This window comes from Charadrius vociferus, unplaced genomic scaffold (genome assembly GCF_000708025.1).
Source record: "Charadrius vociferus isolate BGI_N301 unplaced genomic scaffold, ASM70802v2 scaffold413, whole genome shotgun sequence".
NCBI lineage: Eukaryota > Metazoa > Chordata > Aves > Charadriiformes > Charadriidae > Charadrius > Charadrius vociferus.
Window position 1 is genome coordinate 1,970,041 of NW_009647738.1, and position 9,638 is coordinate 1,979,678.

Sequence of the window (9,638 nt, forward strand, 5' to 3'; positions counted from 1 at the left end):
TCCCTGTGGAGCCATCGACGCCCCGGCCCAAAGATGCCATCTGGGTCCCCCCGCGACGGGGGTGCGACGCAGCCCCGTGTGCTGTGGCAATGCTGGAGGCATCTCTGCAGCACAGGTATGAACAATGACGGAGGTCTGGGGCAAATATGGTTTAATGTTTTCCTGCTGCGAGAGTACTTAAAGTCACGCTCTTGCAGAGATGAAGGGAGGCTGATCGTGCATGCATGCGTGGGCAATGACAGAAGGGAAGGAGCAAGTTTCATACTTCACTGAGGCACCTGAAAAGCACTTGCTGCCGTTGTAATTAATTTCACTCCTGAGATGGCCAAAACTGCGGCTTCTGGTTCACCTGTGAGTTCAATTCGGGGGGAGGGGGGGGTGGGAGAAAGAAAATTTTGATGTCAACCTCACTCAGGCTGAAAATATTTCTTTTAGGTTCCTGGCAAGCCAAAAGCCTCTTGAGATGCGGGTGGTGTGTTGCATCAGGGGGTCTATGCGATTTCATTTTGCTTCCAGTTGAAACCGTTTCATAAGAGACATTGTTCTCAGCTCTGGTCCCAAGGCAGGTCTCCCTCTAACCCTTAGTATACTCCTGAACGCAAACCTTCAGGTGCTGCACCAGGACAGGGAGTGATCCCCCGGCCAGCGTCGGGGCTGTCTGGTGCTGCACAACGGGAGGGTCCCTCCCCCTGCCCGGGCAGGAGCGTGGGGACCTGCCCCGGGGACCCCGGGCTCTCTGCGATGCACGCACAGAGTTGCCTCTGGATTTCAAATGCTGCCCAGTGAAGAATGGTATAACACAGGTTGGGGGAAGTTTCCATGTTAACAAGGGCAGGAAATTATGAAATTCATGGCTGTGCGGATAATAAACTAGAGCAAAATTAAGAAGGAGGATAAAGATTTAAATTTAAACCTGAAATATTACTTCAAAGGACACAAGAGTTAGCTAAGCTGCTAGGGAAAATGGTCTGAAGTTTGGGGATTTGATTTTGGGAGCATCCACAGGTGAGAGCTTCCCTGTGGACCTAGACTCGGTGCCAGGGGAACTCTGCCTTGGAGCACAACCTTTAATTACTTCTATCTTAACCTGTATGAAGTAATTGTATACTATTAAATGATCCCACTCAACATAAGATAACTTTGTATCAGCAGTAGAGGCTTTTCTTTTTCTTATCCTGTATAAATAAGACATGTAGCCACTAGCTGTTTTGTAAATCACCTCGCTGTCTCACCCCTGCCAAGGGGTGGCCCTTCTCGCTCTTCTTCACCTTCTCACCTCTGATGGCTTTCGGTTATGTCGTTTCCCGTCAGCACACCTAAAGCCAAGTTAAAATATGCTGCCTACAGTCGTATGTGCTAAGCCACTGCTTACACTGTTGTCTTGTTGCATCTGCTCAGGTTACCCTACACACGCAGCTAATGGTGAGCGAGACGCTCTGACCGACTGCAGGAGCTGGGATCAGGCGACGGTTCTTCACACGCTGCATTTCTGCACCCGCCGTTCTGCACACGCTGCTGTAAAAGGCTAGCTGGGTGCATGAGCTCTCCTACTCCGAAAGTTATAATTTGGAGCAGAGCGATTAAGGTTTTGGCTTACAATAAAGCTGGCATCTCTCTCTCTCCCACAGTGTTTTCTGTAGATTTGTATTCCCCCACCAATATCTAGTGTCTTTCACGACTGTGTGGATGTCCTGCAAGGCAGGTCCTGCGGGTGTGCTGATACATCATCTTGATTTGGACGCGGTAGAGCTCTCCTTGCCCTGCTTGCCCAATGCCCCTAGTTGGGCTATGGACCACGCTCACCGTTGTGGTGAGTTCTCTGGCCAGTGGCCAGACTTAGGAGCTCGTATGCTTGCATGTCAATGCTTCTTTCCAGGGCAGTCTTGTGTGCAATGCCCAAAACGTTAACACCAGCAGGCACAACGTGCTTCAGAGGAAGTGTCCACAGCTTTGTTCCTCAGGCTGGAAATCCTTCTGCCCAGAGGGAGCCAGCAGCCCTGTTTGGCATCGCCTCTCTGCCAGCAGCTGCCCTGCTTTGTTCCTTTCGCCCGGAGAGCTGATTTTCTCCTACGCGCTCGCAGAAACACCGCTGGCTGCTGCTGCCACCACGCCGCAGCCAGCTGGGCACAAGCAAGGCTTGCTCTGGCAGTCGGAGGCTAACGGTGGCCGGAGGGTGGCCAAGGTGCTGGGAGCCACGCTTGGGGTTTTTGTGGTGATCCTGGCAATGCGTTTTTTGTGGATCTCCTCTGGATACTTTTCCCTAAGCTTTCAGTTCAGAGAACTGCCCCAGGAATGCTACGAGCTTCATTACAGTTGCTGCTAAATCAGCCAAACTCATCAAGATGTATCTTGAAACCTTTTGGACTTGGTGGCTTAGGGATGCTGGAGTGGAGAAAGTCTCACTGAAACCCCGGTGGGGGAGAGCAGGGAAGAAAAGGGAAGAGCGAGAGCAGCGGAGGCTGGCGTGGAGCCCTGACTGTTCAGGGTAGAGGATTCACCCCGGGAAAGGCTGCGGAGTGCAGGGTGTATGGACAGTGGCAAGGGAGAGGCATGTGGACCTGCAGCTGGCAGGTGCTCACCTCATTGCACATGGCTGACCACTGGTCCGTGCCTCCTCCCTGTGTGGATCTGAGGATGGCTGGAAGGAGGCAGGGAAGAGATCAGCTTATGGTGCCTCCGACCCACCCTGACTTGAGGAAACTAAACCAAGGCTGGACATCTCTCAGGGGTGGGATTTTGTTGAGGGGCTGGTGCTTCACCTCGTCCTTTGACTCTAATTTACTCAGAGCTCCAGACGTTACCAGAGAGAGCAAGAGAAAAGATCAAAAGAGCAAGACAAGGAAAATAAGAGAAAAACAAATTTAGAGGCGCTATGAGGGGACATAGAAAATGACCTGTCCTACCAATTTTGCAAGAACTGAGACCACAAAATATTCCTAAGTGTGGACATTTGACCGGGATAGCATTTGGAAAAAAATCTGATGGAAGGAAGTTTGCAGGAAATACTGCTCCAGCTGGGGAGGGGCAACTCTGGAAGGGGATCAGCTGCTGCTCTGCTTTCCTTTGGATAGAGGTGATGCTGCTCTCTCAGTTGTTTATGGACCACATGTGAACCCGGTAAAAATTCTGCCAAGGTTAGACGACATGGGTAGCATCCAGGACACCTGATTTCCCACTTCAGCTTAGTTGGTTTTCCCACATCAGTTGGTTTTCTTTTTTTTTTTTTTTTTTCTCTCTGGAAAATCATCTGTGGTGCAAGAAACTTCACATTAGTCATCTCATGATCTGGGGGCTTGCTCCCACCCTCTTCAGATGTGGCTGCATACATAGGCCTTGACCTATGAAACAAAATTGGTGTGTATGACCAAAAGGTCATTGGATCTCTTGACTTCACCTTTCCCAATCCATCCCATCTTGAGCCATGTCCACATCACCAGTGTCTGCTTCCTCCCAATAAGCTTTGTCCTGCAGAAGCTCAGAGACCTCCAGGCTCTCTGCACTGGTAGCCATCAACTATTTTTGGAAAATGGATTGAAAATCCCATGTCCCAGTGGAGTCTGTTTTAGGCCCGGGGTGTCGAGGCTGAGCACAGAGCCCGGCAGGAATGTCCGGTTTTTTGTATGTGTGCCCGTGGAGGTTTATGGGGCTCCCCAGAAGAGCCCATGTGAGCTGCCACCTCCGAGTGACAGGTTGGGTGAGACGAGGGATGCGCGCCTGTGCTGGGGCTAGTGGGGGGTGCCCTTCCAGCGTGGCACAATGAAAGTGGGAGGAAAGGGGAGCAGAGCAGCAGCAAGAGCAGACAAACCATCTTAACCACAGTGCCTTTCTGACGGTACCATGTCTAGTGCCTGTATGGTGTGGCATACTCCTCACAAATTAGATGAAATACCATTTGGCTGGAGAAGGAGGAGGCAGGAAAATATCATGGAAAGGGGAATCGGCGGGAGAAGGAAACATCTCTGCTGGGGGAAATGCTCACTTACAATTGCCAGGCAGCAAAGCGCCTTTGCACAAAATCACTGTTGATACTGGCACCAACTCTCCCTCTTGTGGACATTCCCCTATATTTTGTGAAGTGTCTGGTGGCTGCCGGTGCTGCTAGTGGCCTTGAACCTCTGATGGTTTTACCGTAAACTGTAATGACATGGTGCGATGTGGTGGTTCATAGTAACTCCTGTGAATTAAATAAATATAAATATCCCTGTGAATTAGGCCAAGAGAGCGGGCTGATCTGCAGAGCCGGCAACTGGAGCGCCCTGGCACTGCACTCATCACTCAGCAGACGAGGGGCATGTCTCTGTCTGTAAAGGAAAACACCCAAAAGCAGGACCCATAGTCCTGAAAAGGGAGAAGATATTGAATCAATGACTTCCCATGCTCACTGGTCCCCAGACTGGCCAGGACTTCGCTTTCCTGCTCTCCTCTCATGTTGCTCAAGTCAGTCTTTTTTTAAAAACAACACAAAACAAAACAAAACTTGCCTGTGTTCCCACCTGAATTTCCAGCTGAGCTCTCCCCCTGACCCCAAGGGCTTCCTCTTAGCCCAGGTTATGCTCAGTGGGTGAGATGTTCGTAATACCTGGGTTTTGTCCCACAAAAGTTCTACCTGCTTTTTCTGGACTATCTGCAGTCCCATTTCTTCTCATGGCTTTTTGATCTGTGGCCCCAGTATTGCCCCTTGCCTATTTTGTTTTTATGATTTGGACACTCTCTGCCCCAATAAACAGATGAGGCCGGGTCTGTCCTGCTGAGGGGGCCAACATACCCCTTTCAGCTCTACGAGCTGCAGGTCTGCCAGAGCAGCAGATACACATTGGCCTTTTGGTCAGGAGGACAATAAATCCAGTGTAGTTTGGCCCTTGCTGCAAACTCACAGAAAGACAGAAAATTAACGCTGAAAGCTGGAGAAGGAGCATGGATTCGCCTTAGAGCAGAGAGCCGCCACGTGCGGCCAGAACTCTGCTGCAGCTGACGGGGAAGGAAATAAAAGGACCACAGGCAAAGATAAGCAATTTCCAGGCAGATGCTGCCACAGACCAGCTGGATCCGACCAGCTGAGCCACCAGCACTAGAGTGTTTTGGCGGAAGAAGGAAGATCAAAAAGTAAAACCATGGTGTCTGGGGAACTCGCAGTTCAAAAAGCACCAGAGGCAGGAGCCCCGCGCGATACAAAGATGTTCAAGGGTAATGGAGCTTCATTTTTATTGGGTTGGCTTTTTGTTGTTTTTTTTTTTTGGTCTGGGCATGCCTTGAAGCTGTTTGTGAATGGTTAGAAAGTCATTAGCAGATTTTTGTCTTTGCGCATTGGTTAATCTGTTGGAGAGTCACCAAGTCAGCAGGTTGTTTTTAACAGTTTGACCTAGTAAGGCTGCAGCCATGTCTGAAATGTATTTTGGGGAGCATGTGTAAGAGGATTAAAAAATTACAAACTCATGCTGAATTCTGCCTAAGGCTGTTAAACACAAGCATGCAAATATAACCTTGGAAAGTCCTTCAGTCTCAAGTTGCTGTGATGGAGTAGGACTGTTCCTGTTTCTTACACTTTTCCTGGGCATCTGCCTCTGGACGCTGCTGGGGGAAAAGGCTGGATGAGCTTCTAGCTGTGTCCATGGATCCTGCATGTGTAAGATGCTTACAGGTGAGCTTTCCAAAGGTGCCCAGCCTGGGACATCCATATATGCAACCCTAGCCCTCACACAGCCGAGAGGGCTAGCCGGGCTGAGCACTTGGCAGGTACCCTGTGTTGTACTTCTACCACTACCAAAGCAACCGCAGGACTGGGATTCTCAGCATAGGTAAGATGTTCCAGTGCTTGGTTTTTTGAGCCAAAAGAGCTGATTGCAAGCACAGCAATGAAAATGAGGTGGAATTGCAAGAATGACAATAATGGGAAAGAGGTGCAGAACAGTGCACCAATCCCAAATTCAGTGGTAAATGCTCTGCTTGGGCAGCCAGGCCACCAGCGCGGTGTTCAGGGTGCTCACTGCCACCCGGTGCTGATCTGCTTGAAGAAAACATTAAATTTTTTGCCAAGTATTTTTTGCAGAGGGATCGGTTTCCCTGCAGGCGTTCCCCATAGGACCGGTGGAGCACAGAAAGCACTACTGGATTAGAGACTGCTAAAATTGGTGCTGCTTCTCAGTAGAGAAAAAGACCTGGTTGTCCCTCTCCTCCCTAAGGGAGCGCTTGGTGTTGGAACGATAATGCAAAACGAGACTGTGAACTTTGAAAAAGGTCATCTGCAGCTGGAAGCGAGAACCTGTTGGAGCTCATTAAAAGGCAAGTGTAAACATCAATACAAACGAAGGGTAGATCTTGGCTTCCCCACGGGCTCTAATCTTGCAGAAGCTCTGTGCTTTGTGGATGAGAGGCCGTTTGGCAGGCAAAGGGAATAAAAAAGTGTGTCCGTTTCCTCGCCTTTCACCCCATGAAACTCAGGCAAAGGGAAACCCTAATTTGTGTGTGCTGTGCCACTGGCTAGATAGTGCTGCCTGGGATTTTGTAGGATGGTTAGTTCCTGGTTAATTCCTCTTCCTCCAGGAGCAGCTCAGATGTGAAGAAGTTTTCATTGTTGAGAGAGTTTAGCCAGCAGCCAGGTACTGCCAGCTCCCTGCGGACTCTGGGCACGTGTGTCCGTGTGCCCCGAGGAAGGCTGGGCTGCAGAAAGGGTGCTGGTTTGCATGGTGGCTCAGCTTTATCACCTCTGATGCTGCTCTCGCTCTGGTCTTGGCCATGCTGCAATTGCTGCTGCCTTTGCAGGGGTGTGAACCCCTCTCCAGCAGCACTCAGCCCTGCCCAAAGCGCACCCCACACTCTTGCAGGGCAAGGCACCTTGCAAGGTGCCCCTCGCACCCATATTCCCAAGGCACCGGGAGGAGGGGGACGAGGACCCTCTCTGGCATAAGGCATTGCGGGGGAACAGCCACTTCTTCCAGCTGCTGGGAGTTCAGTCTAACCTGACCATGAAATCTCGGCCTCAGCCACGCTGCAAGCATCTCTGTTACAGCTTCCTATGCGTAGCTCTGAGCTAGAGTTCAGGGTGTCAGGCAGACACACAGTACTGTATGCATGCCGATCGCTTGACTTTATCCCCCCGTGTGTGTTTTTGTGGCCCTTGCCTTTTCTAGTTGTCCCTCGGCAGGCTCTAGCTAGGGTATTTTGTTGGTGGTGCGGGATGAGGGAGGAATTCCCCTCTTGCTCTGTTATTTCAGGAAGAAGTACACAAATCCCTGTGTGCCTTTACGGTGTTACGAAGTTTAATCCACCTGAAGGGACTGCTGTATGCCACAGTTCCTTCACGTCTTCCCACTGACTCCCGGAGATCTCCAGGGACTCACCTGTATAATCCATGCTCTTACCTCCAAAAAATAATTCCCTCCCTTTGTTCCTGGGATGGGCAAGGCTTTAAAATCTGCCTGTTGTTTTCTAATCATACTCCTCCTTCCTCTAATGGCACTCTCAGTTTCCCACAGAAATCCTCAGTCCTTTTGTGCTCTCATTTCCCAGCCCTTCAGAGGAGGTTTGCATCCCCAGAGAGAGCTTGTGCAGCCTCAGAGACAGCCTCAGTTTCTATATTGAAGCCAAAATACTCTGGTCCTGGACTGCCCTGCTGCTTTCCTGCTTGTTCTCCCACCGAATCTACGTACTGGCCTGCACTAAGTGTCCTGCTTAGCGCAGATAAATGTTTTGTCCAGGTCCTGTGCGGTGTCACATGCGCTATGCCATGCCTAGATGATTGCAAAGGACCTATGGGTCGTGCGTGCGTTATCCTGTGCACCCTCTGAAGAAAGCAAATGACTGAGTCATACAGTTGCCTGTCTGATAGTCACCAAAGGATCCTGTGAGCACTGAAGCGAAGGTAAAGCTACCTCTGACTTTACAGCACAGGGCACAATCCCTGAAAGCATCCATGCTGAGATACTGATAAGTACCTAGCACAGTTCTGCAAACCCACAGCCCAAATCTTGTCCTGATGCTGAAATCTCTTCCTAATCCTTCCTCTTCCTTTTAAACAAGCGTCTTGGGTCACCTCTCAGCTGCTGAAACCCATCAGTGTGCGGGAGCCCTGCCTGGAGGTACTGCGCAGAACGGTGTTTGAGAGCCAGGGGAAGAGAGGAGAGAGCCTGGAAGGACTTTGGCCACTGCTGCCACCAGTTAGACACCACCTTGTTCCCTTCAAGCAGTGGAGGCTTGAACGCGTGCAGCTTCGTACGGTGCTCTTATCTGACTGTCTTCTGATCCTCTGCATACTGAAGTCAACAGCACAGCTGCAGAAAACCCAACGCTCTTGCCTCGCTAATGGCTATAAGATCCCGTTACTATCGCCTTTACCTTTCCAGCTCACGCTGCTGGGAGCGAGGGGGTCTCACCTGTCTGCCCGCCCGGGCTGAGCCGCGGGCTCTGGGAACAAAGCGCAAATGAGTCTCTCGGAAGCAGCCGTGTAACAGCAAAATGCCATAGAAACCGCAGCTGCTGTAGGGAGGGCCTTTTCCCCGGCATTATGCAATAGGTAATTATGTAAGTTGGCCTCACATAATATTCCTGGCTTTTTCGGAGCTCCGGCCTCCCCCTGGCAGAGCAGTGTGTGCCACGCTTTCCCCATGCCAGGCTTTATACAACCCAGGGCAGGACCCTCGGCTGCTCTCAGGGGTTCTTTGATGGTACTGGGGGGGAAAGGTTCATTCAGGAAAAAAAATCTGTTTGTCCCTCTGAATTGTTTTGCTGTGTAAGCACACAAGATGGTTTAGGTTGTTTTTTGAGGAAAATGGACTGGGGTTTGGACCATCTCTCTTTCCCCCTTGCTGGAGAGTTTATTTCATGAACTTAATTCAAATGAAAAAAAAAGTATGATTTCTACTAGCTCCCCTTTCTTGGGTACAGATGTCCCTACTTGCAGCAGGGAAGACAGAGCTAGAAATCATTGGTGATTTTTTACATTAACTGCCAAGGCAATGTGGGGGACTGCTGGGATCTCTGATGTTCACTTTACAGGCCAGGGATAGATTTCTCTCTTCACAACAGCGATGCTCTACGAAAAAAAAGTTGAATGCGGCCAAAAAGACTTGGAGCTGGTCCCTCCCTGTGTACAATTCCTACCGTGCCTCCCAGCTCCGCCTGGACGGCTGCGCCCTGTAATCATAACCACCAAACAGCTGGTGTTTCTAAAACCATACCCATGGGCCGGTCCTTGTTCTTTCACCGATGCTGTCTGTGGGCTCCAGCGAGTGGTAGAACTTTTTCGTTTCCTCATAAACGGGGAAAAAGGCTTTTCCATTTGCCGGGATGTGGCACGGTCTATATTCATGAATGCCTGTAGAAACATTTGCCGTCTGTTGAGGGAGGAGCAAAGCAGAGGTGAGATTGCATCCACCGTTCTACCAGAAATGGCTGTGCCTGTTAGACGGAGGGGACAGACCTTTCCCAAGCGTCTTTTGGTGACATTTTTGTGCAGAAACCAGCCCCATGCAGCCCCTGGGACAGCCTTCCTCCTCGGCAGTATCCTTAAGCTCAGCTGTGGCTCTGCAGCTGTCCCACGGGACGTTCCTCTGCCCCAGTCCCACCACCCCAGCCCTCTCCAGTGGTGAAGGCTGGGGGCAGGAGCAGCATCCTCCCCCTGCCAGTGACCTGCCACAGGGCTG